The sequence below is a fragment of the Moschus berezovskii genome, chromosome 13, assembly GCF_049115385.1.
Source record: "Moschus berezovskii isolate FMDL1 chromosome 13, NW_MosBer_1.0, whole genome shotgun sequence".
Classification (NCBI taxonomy): Eukaryota; Metazoa; Chordata; class Mammalia; order Artiodactyla; family Moschidae; genus Moschus; species Moschus berezovskii.
In genome coordinates this window covers 59,122,883-59,145,895 of record NC_142472.1, presented here as the reverse complement: position 1 = coordinate 59,145,895, position 23,013 = coordinate 59,122,883, and the positions used below count along the sequence as shown (strand labels likewise).

General features: G+C 38.4%; 1 protein-coding gene and 1 pseudogene across 2 annotated transcripts in view; one reads left to right on the top strand and one right to left on the bottom strand.

The window, feature by feature from the left end:
• The window catches only part of LOC129556336 (protein CFDP2 pseudogene), a 50,704-nt pseudogene extending 37,115 nt beyond the window's left edge, over positions 1-13,589 (bottom strand). Inside the window, exons 1-2 of the transcript XR_016038887.1 lie at positions 13,178-13,589; positions 5,233-5,333 (exon numbers count right to left, since the gene is read on the bottom strand). The product of XR_016038887.1 is annotated as a protein CFDP2 pseudogene (transcript). The remainder of the gene's footprint in view (positions 1-5,232; positions 5,334-13,177) is intronic.
• STARD13 (StAR related lipid transfer domain containing 13) overlaps positions 1-23,013 on the top strand; it is a 525,698-nt gene that overhangs the window by 92,989 nt on the left and 409,696 nt on the right. The window lies entirely within an intron of this gene.

The following is a 23,013-nucleotide window of genomic DNA, read 5'->3' as shown; positions in this document are numbered from 1 at the left end:
AACCTTAGCAGTATTTTACCCTGTTCATTTTTAACAGTTCCTGCAACACTTATGCTAAATGTGATTCTTGGTTACAAGGATTTCCTTGGTTGTTTTTGTCTTCTCAACTCCCAACTATCATGCTAGGAAATCCTCTAAAATGTATACAATTTCACTTATAATTATTGATATTTTTAATCATATAGTATATTTGCAAAACACGATTTCTTTTTTTAATGAGTCAACTGAGCTAAATTTATCCTTTTACCCATAAAATTAACATAGTTTTTCTATATACATAGTTCATTTAACAAATATATAGTGATAGTTTAGGACTCCAGAATGAATAAGACAGGATCCCTGAACTCTGGAGAATTAGAGGTGTACATTTTACTAATTAGTGTACTTTTCCTAATTATTAAGCATGAGAAGTTAAAAGTATATGCCATATCATTTCAGAAGAAAAAAGAGATTTCTTGTTTTTTTGTGGAGAATCCAGAAAGGTATCATGAAGGAAGTGCCATTTGACCTGGGCTTAAGTTTGACAATGAACACATGGGAATGGAAAAAGGTTATTCTAGGGAAAGAGAATAATAAATAAGGCTATATAGGCTAAAAGGTAGCCACAGTGAAGAATAAACAAAGGTGTCAGTCACCTGGGGGCATGGTTATTAAGAAAATTATTGATGACAGAACTTTCTCAGTTAAAAAAAAAAAGCCCATAGGAAACAGCTGAAATAAATGTGAAGATTTGACTTTCTAAATTTGGACATAGTTCTTAAAAAAATCACCAGTAACGTACATTAATCCCAAAATTTACACTGGCTCTAGATCTCATAGCTGAAAGGTAACAAGGAAATGAGGTTTGGAACCAAACAGCATTCAAGAATATAACTCATCTATTACTCTCAGATAGCAGTGGAAATGTTATCTCCACTGTTAGCGTCACATATTTATGAATAAAAAAAAACCAAAATAAAACCTGAAGTGAGACACTAGGCTGCTAAAGTTGAAAAAGACAACCAATTTTTTCAGGCTGACTGAGAAAACCAAAGGCCAGAATGTGTTACTCTTCAGTTTGTGGCTGCGGTTTCAGCAGAAAAAAATGACAGAGCATTAGTCACATTATGTAGTACAATAATGGCCCTGGGGTGGGGTAATTATCAAATAATGACACCTTTGAAACTGTTTGACTAATGCTGTAAATTATTTCTGTGTTACACAAAAAGCATTATCGTATGATTTTCTGATGACTTTGGATTGCAAGGGATTAGCTAGTACCACTGAAAAGCAACTCATTCAGGAAAATTTAAAATGAAGAACAGTCTGAAGTTTTCATGGCTATTCATTAAACTTGATACACTGGAAGAGGCAATCAAGACTTTCAGTCAGGTATGCCAGCACAGACCTCTCAAGTCCAATTTGTAATAAACATCTAAAGTCATTCACAAAAACATTTTAAAAATAGAAAAAATGTAATGGAGGAAAAGAGGTATTTCTAAGAATTGAAATTAAAAAATAACAAAAAAGAATATTTCTGGGAGCAATCACAAGGACTACATACACAGTTTCAAAGGAAAACACCTTCAATTTGGGAGCAAACAGTTGTAGAACAAACAAAAGAACTCAGTAAATAATTTTTTATCAGTGTGTTAAAAAAAAAAAGTTCAGGTTTTTTGCAAAGGCTTTTGTGGCTCAGCTGGTAAAGAATCCACCTGCAATGTGGGAGACCTGGGTTTGATCCCTGGGTTGGGAAGATCCCCTGGAGAAGGGATAGGCTACCCACTCCAGTATTCTGGCCTGGAGAATTTCATGGACTGTACAGTCCATGGGGTCACAAAGAGTCGGACAGGACTGAGCAACTTTCACTTTGAACTCTAAATTCTATAGATCATTTTTTCTTTTTTAATCTAAATTAACAACATTCAGGATTTAATCTTTGTGCAAAGCTAACATCTGTCAGAAATCCGGACCCCTCCCCCCAAATAAATCCTTCCAAGTTTATTTGGATTAATAACTTTACAAACCTATGAACTTCTATAGCAAACGCAAAGAAGAAACTGAAAAAGGTTAAGGAAGTAAGAAGGTAACACAAAGACAAGATTCTTAAGCATTTTTTAATGCAGTGGCATCAACAGTGGCCTTGGAGAGAAATAACACTTTTCTAAAGCTTACTTATTGTGAAATTCAGACTTAAATTGAAGAAAGTAGGGAAAACCACTAGACCATTCAGATATGACCTCAATCAAATCCCTTATGATTATACAGTGGAAGTGAGAAATAGATTTAAGGGACTAGATCTGATTGATAGAGTGCCTGATGAACTCTGGATGGAGGTTCATGACATTGTACAGGAGACCGGGACCAAGACCATCCCCATGGAAAAGAAATGCAAAAGAGCGAAATGGCTGTCTGAGGAGGCCTTACAAATAGCTGTGAAAAGAGGAGGCAAAAAGCAAAGGAGAAAAGGAAAGATATAAGCATCTGAATGCAGAGTTCCAAAGAATAGCAAGGAGAGATAAGAAAGACTTCCTCAGGGATCAATGCAAAGAAATAGAGGAAAACAACAGAATACGAAAAACAAGAGACCTCTTCAAGAAAATTAGAGATTCCAAGGGAACATTTCATGCAAAGATGGGCTCGATAAAGGACAGAAATGGTATGGACCTAACAGAAGCAGAAGATATTAAGAAAAGGTGGCAGGAATACACAGAAGAACTGTACAAAAAAGATCTTCACGACCAAGATAGTCACGATAACGTGATCACTGACCTAGAGCCAGACATCTTGGAATGTGAGGTCAAGTGGGCCTTAGAAAGCATCACTACGAACAAAGCTAGTGGAGGTGATGGAATTCCAGTTGAGCTCTTTCAAGTCTTGAAAGATGATGCTGTGAAAGTGCTGCACTCAATATGACAGCAGATTTGGAAAACTCAGCAGTGGCCACAGGACTGGAAAAGGTCAGTCTTCATTCCAATCCCAAAGAAAGGCAATGCCAAAGAATGCTCAAACTACCGCACAATTGCACTCATCTCACACGCTAGCAAAGTCATGCTCAAAATTCTCCAAGCCAGGCTTCAGCAGTATGTAAACCGTGAACTCCCAGATGTTCAAGCAGGTTTTAGAAAAGGCAGAGGCACCAGAGATCAAATTGCCAACATCCGCTGAATCATGCAGAAAGCAAGAGAGTTCCAGAAAAACATCTATTTCTGCTTCATTGACTATGCCAAAGCCTTTGACTGTGTGGATCACAATAAACTGTGGAACATTCTGAAAGAGATGGGAATCCCAGACCACCTGACCTGCCTCTTGTGAAACCTGTATGCAGGTCAGGGAGCAACAGTTAGAACTGGACATGGAACAACAGACTGGTTCCAAATAAGAAAAGGTGTACGTCAAGGTTGTATATTGTTACCTTGCTTATTTAACTTATTTGCAGAGTACATCAGGAGGAACGCTGGGCTGGAAGAAGCACAAGCTGGAATCAAGATTGCTGGGAGAAATATCAATAATCTCAGATATGCAGATGACACTACCCTTATGGCAGAAAGTGAAGAGGAACTCAAAAGCCTCTTGATGAAAGTGAAAGAGGAGAGTGAAAAGGTTGGCTTGAAGCTCAACATTCAGAAAACAAAGATCATGGCATCTGGTCCCATCACTTCATGGGAAATAGATGGAAAAACAGTGGAAACAGTGTCAGACTTTATTTTTGGGGGCTCCAAAATCACTGCAGATGCTGATTGCAGCCATGAAATTAAAAGACGCTTACTCCTTGGAAGGAAAGTTATGACCAACCTAGATAGTATATTAAAAAGCAGAGACATTACTTTGCCAACCAAGGTCCGTCTAGTCAAGGCTATGGTTTTTCCCGTGTTCATGTATGGATGTGAGAGTTGGACTGTGAAGAAAGCTGAGTGCCGAAAAATTGATGCTTTTGAACTGTGGTGTTGGAGAAGACTCTTGAGAGTCCCTTATACTGCAAGGAGATCCAACCAGTCCATTCTAAAGGAGATCAATCCTGGATGTTCATTGGAGGGACTGATGCTAAAGCTGAAACTGCAATACTTTGGCCACCTCATGCGACGAGTTGACTCACTGGAAGACTCTGATGCTGGGAAAGGTTGGGGGCGGGAAGAGAAGGGGACGACGGAGAATGAGATGGCTGGATGGCATCACCGACTCTGTGGACATGAGTTTGAGTGTAACTCCGGGAGTTGGTGATGGACAGGGAGGCCTCGTGTGCTGTGATTCATGGGGTCGTGGAGAGTCGGACACGGCTGAGCGACTGAACTGAACTGAACTGAAAGCTTACTTATGCCTGCACTGAAGGCACTGAGAAAAATATGCCATCCATACAAAGAATGCAAGCCTGTGGATCTATTATCAACAGACTGCAAAAGAGAGATGGAAAGAACTCAAACCAAACACAAGATTGCTGTAAATTGTGTGGGGCTTTATTTGAAGGACTCTAATGTGGTATTCCCAAATTTTATCATTCTAACCAACGCATAAAAATATAAAGCTAAAACTTACCTGATAATATTATCGATTCTGAAATACATATATATTAATATTTAAGACGAGTAATCAGGGATTTTAAGAATTTTTAAATGGTGGACAGCTTGTGTACACAAAATGATTCTTTACTTACCTACTCTCTAAAGGGGTTGTTTCTCTCTGGGTTGTTGCTGCTGAGATTTGTCTAGTTTCACCTGGCAACAATTTTTATGATGCCTGAAAGGACCCCTTTCTTGTGGTCCAATATTCCCAAGATTTATTATGTTCAATTCTCCCGTATTTTCAGGTCGCATTTCCCATTTTTTTCAGTCAACTAGATTCCGTGGAAAAAACAAACCAACCCAGGCCTTTCTTCTGTTGAAGGCTAATCCTTTTCCCTTTAAAATAATTTCCTCTGTTTCCCTAAGATATTATGCTTTGAAACAGTCTATAGAGAGACTGTTTTGACATTTTTAAAGATAAATTTGAATTTAAGTTTGTAAACCAAGGTAAAGTTCTGTTAGAGAAAAAATTTATATATAAAATGGTTTCAAAAATGTTACATTATGATGCAGTTGAATGACAGGTAAATAAATATATACCATCTCAGGATATTACCTGCAATGTCAGTGACTGTCTTATTAATAGTTTATATCAAGTTCCCAGAACATGAAAATAATACCCATATATAACTCAGGCTTATAGAATAAAATACCATTGCCTGGGTGGTTTAAACAACAGACATGAATTACTCACAGTTCTGGAAGCTGGAAGTCCAAGATCAAGGCACCAGCAGGTTTGGTTCTTGGTGAGGGCTCTCTTCCATGTTCATAGAAGGTTATCTTCTTTCTGTGTCCCTATATGGCAGAAAGAAGAGGCTCTGGTGTCTCTTCATCTTCTTTTATGTGCACTAATCCCATTATGGGTGCTCCACCATGATGACCTCATCTAAACCTAATTACCTCCCAAAGGCCTCACCACCTAACATTCACACTGGGTGTTAGTGCTTCAACATATGATTTCGGGGAGAAGACATTTAGTCCGTAACACCAATTACATGATATTTTGAAGTACCTTAACTCCTCTATTCTCTAGCTTTCCTCTATTCCAATTGTACGCAAATCCTGCCAAAGCTAAGGTGTATCTGAATGTCATGTTTTGTACTTAAATGAGATTTCTTTTAGCTGAAAAATGTAGGTGCTCTTTTGGGGAAATAAGACATAACAGTATAAAGAACCTTCCCAAGGAATCCCATTTTGAGTTTCCAATAAAGAACATAATAGCAGTGCAAAAAAAATATTTCCAGAGCACCCAGTATATAGTAGACACAGGGCCAGTACTAGGATTACAAAGATGAATGAGACAATGACCATGTTGAAAAAAGTATTCCAAACAGTAAATTGTATTAAGAAACTGAATTCATAAGCTTCAAAAAAGCAAGAAATCATTTTCCTGAATAAGCTCATCATAAAACTAATGGCTACAGGTCTCAAAACATTTTTGTAGAATATTATGAAAAATTTCAAACTGAGAATTTTTTCCCCAGATTTGTAGAGAATTACTATGCTACTTGGAAATAATCATTTCTTGGAAATAATCACAAGTCAGTAAAATGCCTAAGGTCAAGTCTGAATTTCAAAGTATCAAGTTCAGTTTATTTAAAGTTCTAAAAGAGCAACATCAGTTCAGTTCAGTTCAGTCGCTCAGTCGTGTCCGACTCTCCGCGACCCCATGAATCACAGCACGCCAGGCCTCCCTATCCATCACCAACCCCCGGAGTTCACTCAAACTCATGTCCACAGAGTCGGTGATGCCATCCAGCCATCTCACTCTCGGTCGTCCCCTTCTCCTCCCGCCCCCAACCTTACCCAGCATCAGAGTCTTTTCCAGTGAGTCAACTCGTCGCATGAGGTGGCCAAAGTATTGCAGTTTCAGCTTTAGCATCAGTCCTTCCAATGAACATCCAGGATTGATCTCCCCTAGAATGGACAGGTTGGATCTCCTTGCAGTCCAAGGGACTCTCAAGAGTCTTCTCCACACCACAGTTCAAAAGCATCAATTCTTCGGCACTCAGCTTTCTTCACAGTCCAACTCTCACATCCATATATGACCATGGGAAAAACCATAGCCTTGACTAGACGGACCTTGGTTGGCAAAGTAATGTCTTTGCTTTTTAATATACTATCAAGGTTGGTCATAACTTTCCTTCCAAGGAGTAAGCGTCTTTTAATTTCATGGCTGCAATCAGCATCTGCAGTGATTTTGGAGCCCCCCAAAATAAAGTCTGACACTGTTTCCACTGTTTTTCCATCTATTTCCCATGAAGTGATGGGACCAGATGCCATGATCTTTGTTTTCTGAATGCTGAGCTTCAAGCCAACCTTTTCACTCTCCTCTTTCATCAAGAGGCTTTTGAGTTCCTCTTCACTTTCTGCCATAAGGGTAGTGTCATCTGCATATCTGAGATTATTGATATTTCTCCCAGCAATCTTGATTCCAGCTTGTGCTTCTTCCAGCCCAGCGTTCCTCATGATGTACTCTGCATATAAGTCAAATAAGCAAGGTGACAATATACAGCCTTGACGTACTCCTTTTCCTATTTGGAACCAGTCTGTTGTTCCATGTCCAGTTCTGACTGTTGCTTCCTGACCTGCATACAGGTTTCTCAAGAGGCAGGTCAGGTGGTCTGGTATCCCCATCTCTTTCAGAATTTTCCAGTTTATTGTGATCCACACAGTCAAAGGCTTTGGCATAGTCAATGAAGCAGAAATAGATGTTTTTCTGGAACTCTCTTGCTTTCTCCATGATCCAGCGGATGTTAGCAATTTGATCTCTGGTGCCTCTGCCTTTTCTAAAACCTGCTTGAGCATCTTATCTCATGTTAACTTATGTACTCAATGGTGCCCTACAGACCTGAAAGAGAGACAGGATGATTTCATCTAGCTGGGTGTTGCTTTGATAAGTCTGTTTCTCTTTTCACATGATCAATCACCAAATGTCTACTTCAAGTAAGAAGTAGGACTCTAAATATCTAACTCATTACCAAGGAATATAATGTGAGCATGTGGAAGTTGACAGATCCATAAACTCAGAATATCTAAACTTATTTTTATAAGAAATTTCCATAATGGGAACAAATAAGTGAGAAATAAATGTACAGAAAGAAAAAGATAAGGGAGGCAGAAAGGGGATGAATAAACATTGACAGCATCCTTTATGAATACTTAACCATTATTACGGAGAAGGCAATGGCAAGCCACTCCAGTACTCTTGCCTAGAAAATCCCATGGACAGAGGAGCCTGGTGGGCTACAGTCCATGGGGCCGCTACTAGTCGGACAAGACTGAGTGACTTCACTTTCACACATTGGAGAAGGAAATGGCAACCCACTCCAGTATTCTTGCCTGGAGAATGCCAGGGATGGCGGAGCCTGGTAGGCTGCCATCTATGGGGTCGGACACGACTGAAGTGACTTAGCAGCAATAGCAGCAGCAACCATTATTATTCCACAAGAACATGAAAGAATCATCTTGATTTTACAACTTCCATTTCTTTATGAATTTCTCTATAAGAAATCTGATATACTTAAAGTCTGTTATATTGTGCAGAATGCTAGTCTTAACTGCAAATATGACAGTATTAACCTTCATTTGTTATTACTTTTGAAGTTAAAAAGCCTGTGTCTGTGAAAGTTCCACAGCCACAGTTGTGTTATGTACATTTCTGAGGAAGAAACATGGTTATCTCCAAATGTGGGGCTTCAGAAACAAGTCAGACTATAAAAATGAACCTAGTATTAACTAAAGATGGAGTATCACAGTCAACAAAACCCTTTACCCGAATTCTGATATTAAGACCTAATATCTTTCTCTCAAGTTTTTAAGTGAAGATAGTAAAGTAAGGAGAGGATCAGTTTTACCCAGAGTCACTTAGTTAATAAATAGCAGCAAGGGTGTGTTCTCCCAACAGGCATCATTAACCATCTTCAGTAAGTCGTTTCAACTTCCAGGTTAAACTAGCATATATTCTGTTAATAATACTTTCTCTCACCCACTACATTCCTATTATATTCTCTTAAATTTGCAAGACATTTCAATGTAAAATTGGTGAGAGCAGAATTCCCTATGTATCCCACTTTTAAAGGGAATGACAGTATTTTACTTCTAAATAAGGTTAAAATGGATGTTGGTTTGAAATAGACACCCTAACATACAAAGGAATTAGCCTTCTAAGTTATGCTTTTGGAAAAATATTTAAGAATTAAGTACAGAATTTTCCCAAATGACTTCTGTAAACACAATGAGTAAAATTAAACAGGATTTTCTTATTTTACCTATTGATACAATGTGATATCAATACATTTCTTGGTACTTAAACATCTTTATTAGTTTCTGCTGCAGTAACCAAAAAAAAAAAAAAACCCCAAACCACCTGTTATATTAAGGCCGTGGACTACAAGCTCTGTTACAGCCTGTAAGTTTACTGTAGGTATGCTCCACTGTTTTCTCCCTGTGTCCAGGCTGAAGGAGCAACAGCAATCATAACAGAGGGGGTAATACAGAGAGACTGAGTGAATCATGCAACTGTTCTTAATGCCTGTGCTTGAAAATGGCAAATCTGACAACCATTCAGATTCCACTGGCAAAAGCAAGTCACATTGTCAAGCACAGCATCAATGAGGTATAGAAATAAACTCCTTCAACAGTGTGGGGAACGGAGAATGAATATTTGTGAACAGTAACACAAACTGTCATACTTTTATTCAAAGAACAGACCCTTTCAGGCCATGGTAAATTATTCTTTTAATAAACTAAATCTATGTGCTAATACATTATGTATATGCATAATCATAAGTGAGAGTGGGTATATAATTTTCATGTTTTCCCAAGGATTTAGGAGGCTGATTTTATTTGCTTGGTAAAATGAAATGGGGAGGTAGGATGGGGAGGGAGATGGGAGGGAGGTTCGGGAGGAAGGGAACATATGTATAATCAGCTATGGCTGATTCATGTTGATGCTTGACAGAAAAAAAAAAATCTGTGAAACAATTATCTTTCAATTAAAATTTTTTTAAAAAAGTAAAAGAATGAAATGGGTAGCTTTCTATATTTTCTTTATGTTCTATATGTGGTTTTACTTATTTCTCTTAAGGATAAAAGATGTCACCAGTACTACCTAGAACTGGATCCTTTGCTGGGGCAAGTAATTACCCAGATAACTTAAAAGAAAATTTTTATGTTATTGGTAGAATACCATTAGATTTTTAAGTAGTTTATTTTCCTAGATATCATCCACTTCATGATTTTCAAATCTGATAGTGATAGATTATATGTACACATTTAACATGTTTTCTACATGTTATAACTCCTCCATCACTTCTAATCTTTATGGGATGTTCCACATTTACTATTTTGTGTTTTCTTTACCTTTTCCTCCCCATTTTCTAACACTTTTACTATTATTGCTTTTATCTTTACTGTAATCTTCCTTTTGATTTTTCATTTTCTAAATTATTTAATAAAAGTCTTGCTCATAGAATAAAAAAATCTAGCTAGAATATTTTTAGAGCAGCGTTACATAATTCCATTAAAATGAAAACTCAGTGACAGCTGTATTTCTACCCCTTTGTTCACCAATAATCCTTAAGTGTCTAGCACAGTATCTTCTTCACACAGAGGAGTTTCACAGTATTCATTCAGAGAAATCTGCTTCCATAGACTTTGTTTCCTTTTAGACACTATGGTTATTTCTTAATTCTAAGAGGCTTGAATTTTGGTTTAAACTTTCAATATCTCATCTAATTCTGTGGTTCTCAGATTTTGACACCCATCAGGCTAGCCTGAAGAACTCAGAAAAGAAACAATGAGTTTTACATTTTAAAACTTAGGCTCTTCCCTCAGTTTCTTATTCATTAGAGTTGAGGTTGGGCTCTAGAATTTATATATCTAATAAATTCCCAAGTGATGCTGAAGTCATGCTGGGATCCACATTTTGAGATTTATTGGCTATTTCATTGTATGAAAATGTTGGTTCTGCTTTGAAAAATTTATTTGAGTTAGCTATCATTTTAACTATGTTTTTAAAACCCTAAGGGTCATCATTTATTTTTTGTGTAACTGAAGATAAGACTAACAGTTGTATAGTACAATGTATATTAAAACAATTTAAGTCTTGTTGAATTCTTAATATTAGAATAGCCTCCTCTGTCCATGGAATTTTCCAGGCAAGAATACTGGAGTGCGTTGCCATTTCCTTCTCCTCACCAGTCTACACCACAGCAATAGCCTTAGTCCTTTTTCAGGAAACTATGTTGTATCAATAAGTTTTCTATGCAGTGTGCTCACAATGAATTCATTCCTTTATTTACTTCAAGGCCATTATTAAAATCGCTTTTGACTCATACAACCTTTACTGAATTATTGCCAAATGGCAAGCCACTCCAATACTCTTGCCTAGACAATCCCATGGATCTGGAGGAGCCTGGTAGGCTGCAGTCCGTGGGGTCGCTAAGGGTCAGACACAACTGAGAGACTTCACTTTCACACATTGGAGAAGGAAATGGCAACCCACTCCAGTGTTCTTGCCTGGAGAATCCCAGGGATGGGGGAGCCTGGTGGGCTTCCATCTATGGGGTCACACAGAGTCAGACACGACTGAAATGACTTAGCAGCAGCAGCAGCAGCATTTCAGTAGTCTTCACTGGTCTTTTCAAGTGAAAGCGTTAGTCGCTCAGACCTGTCCCACTCTTTCAGACCCCATGGACAGTAACTGGCCAGGCTCCTCTATTCACAGGATTCTCCAGGCAAGAATACTTGAGAGGGTTGCCATTCCCTTCTACAGGGGATCTTTCCAATTCAGGGATCCAACCTGGGTCTCTGGCATTGCAGGCAGATCCTTTACCATCTGAGCCACCAGGGAAGTCCTCATTGACCTTTAATCAATATTAAAGATCTTTAATCATTGATATTTAATCAACATTAATTTGCAAATCAAGAGTATATCAGGTATTTTTCATAATAAGGTCAGTTACATCAGAGCAAACATTCTAAACTTTTTTAAAGTTTCAGAAATAATTTTAGCTATGAACATAAAACCTCTCCAAAAATATTTCTTTTTCAATTATGTGCAAGGATAAAACTCACAGTGCACAGCATACTTTTTTCACTGGAAGTAAATACAGTGACAGAATCACGATTTGACAGAATTAACTGAAGAGAAAAAGCCTGCAAACAAGATTAAGTAAGCCATTTTCACAAATGAGATGACCATATTTACAAATGAAAACATTGTGTATATCTGTATTGAATAAACAGCACAATATGGGTGGAATAGGGTTGGTAGAGGATTTAGAAAAAAAAAAAGAATCTGGCAAGACACTAAGGGGTTTGGAAAAGCCTGGTGTCTATCAAAAAGCAAAACGAGAAAGTTACGGTATAGTAACTTCGTCCTTAATTCATTTCTTATTTACTGACTTTTAATAGCTAATGGGAAAGGCAGAAATTCCACCAAAAATCAGTGAAATATTTAGTATACCTGGTATCACAGCACCCTCTATCACATTATAATTTACAGAACACATTTATGTGCAGCAACGGCTTTAACTGTGAATATTCATTTATGTGGAATTTTCTGGATCTAGTGCTTAGTTTATTACTTTTCAACAATAGATTTCTCTGGTTTCGGTTTCATTAGCATCCAACCATAAGAGCACGACTGCATGTGCTGACAAAGTAACCCTGAACTCCAAATTATTGCAGGTGTGATCCCAGTACCAAGGACCTAAATATTAAGTATCACCAGAGAATTTATCAGCGCTATAATTATATTAGAGTGGCAAAAAAATTCATTCAGGATTTTCCTTAACATCTTAAGGGAAAACTGGAAGGAACATTGCTACAACACAATAGAATTCTACCCCCTGAGGTTCCCAGTTAAAAACTTCAGGGTTAAAGCCAATCTGGTTTAATAAGCCTTCCAGGGACATCTAATGAGCGGACATATAATGAGTTTGAGAACCACGAGTAGGAGAAACGCCCAGTGGAGCAGTCTAGTCTGTGGGAGCTGGCGTCTATAGGAAACTTACTTCACTAGCTTTCACTAGTACTCCCATACTCGGTTACCACACCATTCCAATAAAGCAGTAAGAACCACCCAATACTAGCTACATATATATCATCAGGTCTACACACTTGCAGGAAAACCGAGGTTTCCAAGCATCATCCAGGGAGAATTTACATTGATTTTGCTGACTTGGGAGAAATGACATTTTCTCTCTAGTTAATCTCATAGTAACACGCCACGCAAACAAACCTACATACACCATGGGTATTCCCGAGACTACCTTTCTGAAATCTCTTTAGCCTGTTTTTATAGCAAATTACCCACCAAATTCCCCACTTCCTCATAAGCTCCAGACACATGCTGCATGTTTTTACAACACAGGTTTAATAAGCGAAAGGAAACAAAAGCTTTTATAGCACAGAGCAGTCTAAGCCACAAGGTCTGTGCCATCTTCCCACCCAAGAGAGAAATAGTGGACTCTTGTCTCTTGGGACTAATGAATTGATAACTAAGAAAAATGCCTGACAGGCATTCAGGAACAAGTCATGAGAAAACAAAAAAACGTTTTGTTTTTCTGGACTTAAAACTAGGGAAGAACTCAGCTTCCTCTCCATCTTGGGCATTTATAACTAACACGTACAAGTCACTTCCGCTGCGAAGTCCTACAAAGTACCTCCTGCGTGAGAACTCGGCAGGGCGAAACCTCGGGTCTCTCCCTTTCTGAGGGCGAGTGACGAAAGCCCAGGCCACATTTTCTCTGGAAGGTTCCGGGAGAAAGGCGCGCGCCTCCTCTGCGGGCAGCGAGAAACTCAGCACCAGATGGCGCTGCCGCACCAAGAGCCGGAGCCTGGGCGGCACGGTAGGAGGGAAGAAGCGTCACCGAATTCTTTCCTCTGCGTCCGTCGCCGGAAGTGCGCGCTGGCGCCAGCCTCTGGTCCCGGATATTAAGACTTCTGGAGGGTTCCCGCGTAAGGGCGGGGTTAGAACCGGAACCGAACGGCGACCGTCAGGCCTCGGGGCGGAAGCCCCGGGCGGCGCTAGTGGGGGCTGATTTCTGGTGCGCGCGCCTCGCCGGGAGCGCGAGGGGGCGGAGCCTCGTCGTGCGCTTGCGCATTGTGAGGACGTACGCGCAGCGCATACGTCTTTCTCCATATTTGCACGTTTGCTGGCCTGACAAGCGGGAAATGGTGGCGTAGTAGGTTTTTTCCTTCCCGCCCACAGGGTTTGAGTTTCTGGCAGTGAGTCAGCTTTCTGGAAATCTTTGTGGAAAATTAATGGTATACTGGAGCTGTATTTTCCTCTTGAGTATTATGTGAGCCAAATGCCTGCTGGGCGTGGTCCCAATGCTGGGGTGGGCCCAGCCTTTCTTTCTAAATATCTTTCTGAACCGGCTTGACCCACCCACGGTGTCTAAGCACCAGTCCTGAGGCGGTAGGGGTGTCACTAAGAAAAAGGAACGCAGGCAAATACACTATTCGTAAGGAACATAAAAGCACTTATTACGTAAGGAAGCTTGTCTTTTGGTCTTTTAGCAGTGCTTAAGAATTTAAGGAGTTAATTAGCTTTATTTTTCCCTGTCAAAAACACTTTATAGTCTGTGTTTTATGGTGTGGTCTTGGTCTTTATCAAATTTTAGCTAAAGTAAGGCTGTCAGTGCTAAGTGTTTGAAAGGAACAGCATGTCCCTTTTCCAATATTACGAGTCAGAGGCAAACCACTTAATAGGTGGACAGTGGTAAACTCGTGAGAGTTCACTGCCTTTGTTTTGTGATGCAACATGGAAACAACCAAGAAGGCTGTAAAAATAAAATCTGTGTGAAACTGTACCCACCCAATTTTAATTTTAGACTTTCTGAAAGTGTCAATGCAAGGTACTCAGTTCTTCCAAGAAATTTTTTCAGCTTTGGTAAATACTTTTAACTTTGTATGTCAGAATTCTTCCCTGCCTGCTGCCTACATTAAAAACTAAGTAGTTGTGTAAGCCAGAGCAATGGAGACTTTTCAGCAGTTATACTGAGAGAAACAGACTGGGAAATACCAGAAAGATAGCCTGCAGTAGCCATTTTACGGTTTTTGGATAAAACCTTTTCATGGTTTTGGTTGTAGGTGTTGTAAAGAGAGCGATTGTGGGTTGAGGAGTACCTTGATACTATATGTGAAAAGCAAAAAAATAATTTTTTCCAAAAAGTGGGCAATACCACAGTGTCACTGAAGACTCATCACCAATAGTGTGAGAAGGAGGCAAGATGGAGTGGGAAGTAACGGAAACACTAATATTTAAACATTAGCCTTCCTTTAAATAAAATTAGATAAAGACCACAAAAAGGTCAGAGCTAAAGCAAATGTGGAAAGCCTGATTAGGAAGACAGGAAAAATAGATTTTAGACCTCAAATGGAATGTGTAGAATAAGGAGTAAGTTCATTATATGGTTCAGTTTTGGCAATATTGCATTTAGCTGCTTATTTTAACTTTTGGTACATTCCAGTCTTCCCTGTGTCTCGTATATCAGTTCAGTTCAGTTCAGTTCAGTCGTTCAGTCGTGTCCGACTCTCCGCGACCCTATGAATCACAGCACGCCAGGCCTCCCTATCCATCACCAACTCCCGGAGTTCACTCCAACTCATGTCCACAGAGTCGGTGATGCCATCCAGCCATCTCATTTTCGGTCTAACCAAGCTTAAATTGAGACAATACTTAGTTTGCCACCATTATACTAGTAACTTTCACTAGCATAGTGCTTCATAGTAAAGAATTATTAATTATTTCTGGCTATATGTATATTCACAAATAGTGGCATTAAAGCCAGTTCCCTGGGAACATCCTTAATTCTTTGTCCCTGACTTATGCTTTCCTGGCAAAACCCAGATCATAAATGAATTCACGCATTTATCTTTTCTGTACTTACAGCCAGGCAGCTTAACAAGTGGGTGGACTAACATGACCTCATCCAAATGGTCTCTCCTACTCTTTTCTGTAGTTATTTTGCTCGCTTTAAACGAAGTATCTCATTCTTTCTCTAAACTTTTGGAATCACTGACTTTCTCCTCAACCAGTGGCTTTGCCTCATCCTTATTGGAAAAAGAATTGTGAGCCTCACCAAGAATTCTCTCATCTTCCCACCATCTTGTCTACTTGCATCTGCCTCATTATCTTTCCTTTAGTTTCACAGAATGATCAATCTTTCAATCACATGGCAACAGTTGAGACTGTTTTTAGTTTTAGCCATTTGGATGGATATACAGTGTTATTTCATTTTTGCGAAGTATGTTAAAAACTTTGCCCATTTTAAAAATTGAGTTTGTTTCCTTGTAATTAAGTTGTAGGAGTTATTTGCATAGTATGTACACATCTTTTTTCTTTGTTGAGATATGATTGGCAAACAAAGCTGTACGTGTTTATGTAAACACCTATATGTATACATGTATATGTATAGAACTTAATAAGTTTGGAGTTAAGTATACATCCACAAAACTCACCACAATGTATGTCATAAATAGACCCATCACCTCTAAAAATTTCCTCCTGCTTTCAATTTTTATTATTAAGTGATAAGAACACTTAGCATAAGTTCTACCCTTTTAGCAAATTTTAATACAGCACTGTTAACTCTAGGGACTATACTGTACAATACAGTTCTGAGACTTAGTGATTGTGTTTAGCAAACTTTGTACCCTTTGAATAATACCTCTCCTTTCTCCTTCCCCTGTGTACTTTTTTTTTTTTTTGGTCAAAATGTGTGTTTTGAATATTTTTATTCCAGTTTGTAACCTGTCTCATTTTCTTCATAACATTTTGAAGAAAAGTTGTTGTAGGTTGTATTTTTCTAGGAATTTATACGTATCGTCCAAATATTAAAGTTCCCTAGCATAAAGTTGTAAATAAAGCCCTCTTACTATCTTTTTAATATTTACAGTATATTACATTTAGGCCTAGAATGCACTGAAGGTTAATTTTTCTAAATGGTATTAATATAATAATAGGGGGTAATACCTTTATTTTTTAAAAAAAAAAATATATAGTTATTCCAACAGTGTTTGTTGGAAAGATTCTCCTTTCCTCTACTGGATATCACCTTTGCACCTTGGTCAAAAATCAACTAATTTTCTGAGTCTATTCAGTTCCCCTGATAAGCATGATGTATCCATGTGCCAACTTACCCAACTTTTTTTTTTCATTATTGTTTTGGCCATTCCAACTTTTTGTGGGGGTTTTTTTTGCATTTTAATATAAATTTTACAATTGGTATTTCAATTTCTAAAAAGTCTGTTGGGATTTTGGTTGGAATTCTGGTGAATCTGTTGATCGGTTTGGGAAGAATTGACATTTTAAAAATACTGAATTTTGCTGTCTATGATTGTGTCATATCTCTCCCTCTATTTATTTTGATCTTTGTACTTTTCAGCATAGAAATCTTGCACATATATTGTTAAATTTATTCTTAAGTATCTCATGTCTTTCATTATAAACAAATTTAAATTTTTTAATTTATTATAAATGTACTTCAAATTGCATTTTTAGTTTATTGAGTCATAGTTTTCAACTTTATAATTTGTATTTGATTCTTATTTGTAGATTATTGTTCTCTAGTGAAATTCTGACATGGGCCTAATAGCTTCAACATTTAGGTCATCTATGGATCTTATTTCTATTCCCTTTTCTTATTTTTGTTTCCTAGTATGCCCAGAAATTCTTAATGGAATTCTGTCTTTGTTTGTGAAAAATATTAGACTCTGAGTCATGTTTTTTTTTACTTCCAGAGAATATTTTACTTTTGCTTCTGTTAGGAAACTGGGCTTAGAGCAAAACACCAAAGTCACCTAAATGACTTTCAGTCTGTTAGGTCTAGCCTATTTCAGCTTCATTCTTACTCCTAGGGTGGTCCTTTTTCTGTCCCAACTGAAAGCCTGAGGTGTTTTCAAAGGCTCTTCCTTCCTAGTTGCCTCTGAAGTCCAATTTATATTTTCTCAGAACTATGGGACTCCTGAAAGCTCTTGGTTTCCCTGCTTCTAAATCACTCTTTCTGAGTGATTTCTCACCTCTGGAACAACTTTCAAATTAGCAAATGAGTCAAGGGGAAAAACAGAGTTGAACATAGGCAGACTTCTCTGCACCTTCTGCTTAGGATCTCGTCCTTTCAAGATGCTATCAAAAGGATATTTTTTATATTTTACCCAGCTTTTCTAGTTCACAGTTTATAGAGGTGAGACTACTTTTTTTAAAGTCTATTACTGGCAGAAATAAATGTCTTTATTCTGAGAATCTCAATGATGCCAGTAAAGGTAGTACTCTTTTTTTCTGTACCATTGTTACCACTTCTTGTCCCCACACATCAGAAACAACCCAGAAGACACACCAGTGGCTTGCTTTCTTGCTTCTGGAGGTGTCTCTAGGGCCTCCTAGACGTAATACCCTCTTGCCACAGATGGCTTCCTAAGGAATACCCTTAACTCTCTTTAGGGTTTGCCTGACTCTGTCTTCTGCCCTGGCCTCCTTCCAATGAGGACCTGTGATGGTTCTACTTCTACCCAAACCAAATATTACTATGCTGTAACTGTAAATTCAGTCTCTCTCCATTGGTGTTTTCATAATACAAATACATGTTACAGTCAGGCAGGAAGGAGTGCATCCTATTATTTTTTATAGATAACTAGTAATATAACTCAGAGAAGGCAATGGCACCCCAATCCAGTACTCTTGCCTGGTAAATCCCATGGATGGAGCAGCCTGGTAGGCTGCAGTCCATGAGGTCGCTAAGAGTCAGACATGACTGAGCAACTTCACTTTCACTTTTCACTGTTATACATTGGAGAAGGAAATGGCAACCCACTCCAGTGTTCTTGCCTGGAGAATCCCAGGGCTGGGGGAGCCTGGTGGGCTGCCATCTGTGGGGTCACACAGAGTTGGACACGACTGAAGGGACTTAGCATTAGCAGCAGCAGTAATATATATATATATACACATATATATGGAGAAGGAAATGGCAACCCACTCCAGTGTTCTTGCCTGGAGAATCCCAGGGACGGGGGAGCCTGGTGGGCTTCCGTCTAAGGGGTCACACTGAGTCGGACACGACTGAAGTGACTCAGCATCAGCATACATATATATATATGTATATATGCTCCCCAACAGAGAATGGATATGAGTTCTTATCGTAATTTCAAGTAATAATTATATACATTGCCCCCCAGTTTGTGATATAGAAAGGCCAGAATGACCAGACTTTAAGCGAGATCCTGTCACTTCTTCCATGGGTGAAATTGAGCAAGTTAAATTTTCTAAGCTTCAGTTTCCCTAATTTGAAAACCAAGAAGATGTCTGCTTTCCAGGGTTAAAAAAAAAAAGGATGGGCTTAAAAAAAAGATACTGCTTGTAATGTCTGATGCATGATAGGTTCTATTATTACCTATAAAATTTTTTCTGGAGAAAGGTAATTTTAACTTCAAGGGGAAGTGGTAAGCCATAACTTCCCCGTGTGGCAGCCGTGTTTAAGAATCCATAATATTTGCAGATTTTTGCTCATCACGTAGTTTATTTTATTCAATAAACATTGATTGAACCTCTATTAAATACTGACCACTGCACCAATACACTGGGATGCAAAAATAGTGGAATAACTTTCCTCCCAGCTGAGTAGATATAACTTTTCCATTTTATTCAAAGAACTGTTCATTGGAAACAGTTTTACTTAGTGTTCAAATGTAAGACTTTGTTGTTTCATTCTCTTGCTGCTATTTAACAAATCCTGAAATAGTATTTGTTACCTAGAATGAAACTTATTAGAATAACCTAGAATAAAATTTGGTTTAAAGAAGCTCTAATATGAGTGACTTCCAAAGGACTTGTGTTACTAACAAACCAATAGACCAGTGTACTGATTGCCGGGAGAAATATCAATAACCTCAGATATGCAGATGACACCACCCTTATGGCAGAAAGTGAAGAACTAAAGAGCCTCTTAATGAAATTGAAAGAGGAAAGTGAAAAAGTTGGCTTAAAGCTCAACATTCAGAAAACTAAAATCATGGCATGCGGTCCCATCACTTCATGGCAAATAGATGGGGAAACAGTGGAAACAGTGTCAGACTTTATTTTTCTGGGCTCCAAAATCACTGCAGATGGTGATTGCAGCCATGAAATTAAGAGATGCTTGCTCCTAGGAAGGAAAGTTATGACCAACCTAGATAGCATATTAAAAAGCAGAGACATTTCTTTGCCAACAAAGGTCCGTCTAGTCAAGGCTATGGTTTTTCCAGTGGTCATGTATGGATGTGAGAGCTGGACTATAAAGAAAGCTGACCACAGAAGAATTGATGTTTTTGAACTGTGGTGTTGGAGAAGACTATTGAGAGTCCCTTGGACTGCAAGGAGATCCAACCAGTCCATCCTAAAGGAGATCAGTCCTGGATGTTCATTGGAAGGACTGATGTTAAAGCTGAAACTCCAATACGTTGGCCACCTGATGTGAAGAGCTGACTCATTTGAAAAGAGCCTGATGCTGGGAAAGATTGAGGGCAGGAGTAGAAGGGGACTACAGAAGATGAGATGGTTGGATGGCATCACTGACACAATGGACATGGGTTTGGTTAGACTCCAGGAGTTAGTGATGGACAGGGAGGCCTGGTGTGCTGCAGTTCATAGGGTCACAAAGAGTCAGACACGACTGAGCGACTGAACTGAACTGAACTGAACTGAAGCAGTGTCATAAAGTAGAACCTGAATTCTGCTCTAGTGTACTAATAATTAGCTTGATTCATCCAGAGATTAGAGAATAGGCTGTTATCAAACAATGGAGGGAAGTTCTGTTCAGCATGCTGGTGGAAGACTTACTTTAAAGAGGAAAACTAGTTTGTTTTGTAGTTGAAATTTCACTAAAAGAACTATCTTCCAGGTTTTCCCTTTTAACTCTGCTCTTTAAATCATTCTAGTTCAGACAGTTGTGGTGGTGGTGGTGATTTAGTCACTAAGTCGTGTCCAACTCTTGCATCCCATGGACTATAGCCTGCCAGGCTTCTCTGTCCATGGGATTCTCTAGGCATGAATACTGGAGTGGTTTGCCATTTCCTTCTCCAGGGGATCTTCCTGATCCAGGAATTGAACCCACATCTTCTGCATTGCTGCGGATTCTTTACTAACTGAACTATGAGGGAAATTGTAAGCTCCTTGAATACAAAGCCTTGTCAGACAGTTGTAAACTGCTTGAATACAAAGCCTTGTCTTCAATATTTGTCATGTCTGCTCATACCCATCCCTAATGTGTACCTAATCCCTGTCCTGCCAGGGAGCATAATGGTTGAATGGACTGAGTAATTTCATAACATCCTCATATCCAGTAGAAGATTCTCCCATGATAAGAAAATATCTTTCACAATTGAATATTCTGTTTTCTGAGGCTGATTTGCTTTATTATTTAGTGGTTTATTTTCATTTTCCTAATAGTAGAATAAAAATATGTAGTTTGGAACAGATTTTTTAAAATTCTCATAGTTATGATCATAAAATTATCCAAATTAGTCACACAGATTAAATTTTCTAATTTAATTACTTTAAAAATGTGCAAAGAAGTAATGGCAGTACAATTTCAATAACTTATTGACCATTTCTATTATACTACACCATTTTGTTTTCCATGTTTGAATTTGCAGTTATTTAATTGTATCATCCGTCAAGGTTGTATATTGTCACCTTGCTTATTTAACTTATATGCAGAGTACATCATGAGGAACGCTGGGCTGGAAGAAGCACAAGCTGGAATCAAGATTGCCGGGAGAAATATCAATAACCTCAGATATGCAGATGACACCACCCTTATGGCAGAAAGTGAAGAGGAACTCAAAGGCCTCTTGATGAAAGTGAAAGAGGAGAGTGAAAAGGTTGGCTTGAAGCTCAACATTCAGAAAACAAAGATCATGGCATCTGGTCCCATCACTTCATGGGAAATAGATGGAAAAACAGTGGAAACAGTGTCAGACTTTGTTTTTTGGGGCTCCAAAATCACTGCAGATGCTGATTGCAGCCATGAAATTAAAAGACGCTTGCTCCTTGGAAGGAAAGTTATGACCAACCTTGATAGTATATTAAAAAGCAGAGACATTACTTTGCCAACCAAGGTCCGTCTAGTCAAGGCAATGGTTTTTCCCGTGGTCATGTATGGATGTGAGAGTTGGACTGTGAAGAAAGCTGATCGCCGAAGAATCGATGCTTTTGAACTGTGGTGTTGGAGAAGACTCTTGAGAGTCCCTTATACTGCAAGGAGATGCAACCAGTCCATTCTAAAGGAGATCAATCCTGGGTGTTCATTGGAAGGACTGATGCTAAAGCTGAAACTGCAATACTTTGGCCACCTCATGCGACGAGTTGACTCACTGGAAAAGACTCTGATGCTGGGAAAGGTTGGGGGCGGGAGGAGAAGGGGACGACGGAGAATGAGATGGCTGGATGGCATCACCGACTCTGTGGACATGAGTTTGAGTGTACTCCGGGAGTTGGTGATGGACAGGGAGGCCTGGCGTGCTGTGATTCATGGGGTCGCGGAGAGTTGGACACGACTGAGCGACTGAACTGAACTGAACTGAACTGAATTGTATCACTGTGGTTTCCTTTTTTTAATTGTATCTATTCTATAATTGGTAAACTTATTTGTATTTCCTTTGGAATGGTCATATATTTAGTTCACTTACACACAAAAAAAATGAAATGCCAAATCTAAACTAGCTTTTCCATAACCCTGCTCTATTAATGTCTTAAAAATCACTAAATACTCTTATTCCAGATCCTGATTAGTTCGAGGTAGACTGTCAGATCTGATCTTTATGTGTTCCATAAGGGATTTCTCAGTCCTGTTACATTCCAATAATTTTAAGTATAGATTTTCTGGCCATCATCTCGCCTTTTATAATGTGCTTAGATGGGATCAGTAAAACAAATGTGCCCTTCATTTCCCTGAATGGGGTTATTGTAGAGAAATAATAAGTCATAAAAAAGGGTTCAAAATTTCCTTTATCCCCAAAGCACAAATAGTCATATTGAGGGTTGAGGGATAGAATGTATTTACTTCAGTTTTTGTGGTAAGAAAAAAAATAAGCTTTATAGATTCAAGATAAAGTTGACATTACTACAAAAAAACATGATATATTCTAAGAACTACCTCCCTAACACAGACACTTTGAAGAACACCTTTGTCATATCCTTTTACCGTATAATTGAATTATTTTAAAAATCCGACATTTTCTCTGTTTATCTACCTCTTGAAGCTTTAATTTTAAATTTTGCAAAAAATTATATCCTTAATTTATTGCCTAAAATTTTCTCTGATAAAACTTAAAATGCAAATTATTTTTACATAGATGTATTAGTGTGGAATTGTTACAGATGAAAAATAAATTTTACTTCCTAAACTTATTTTAAATCATCAATATTTAATTTTTATCATGATTAAATACTTAATCATCTATCCTACACTGCTTTTAAGTCACCAAT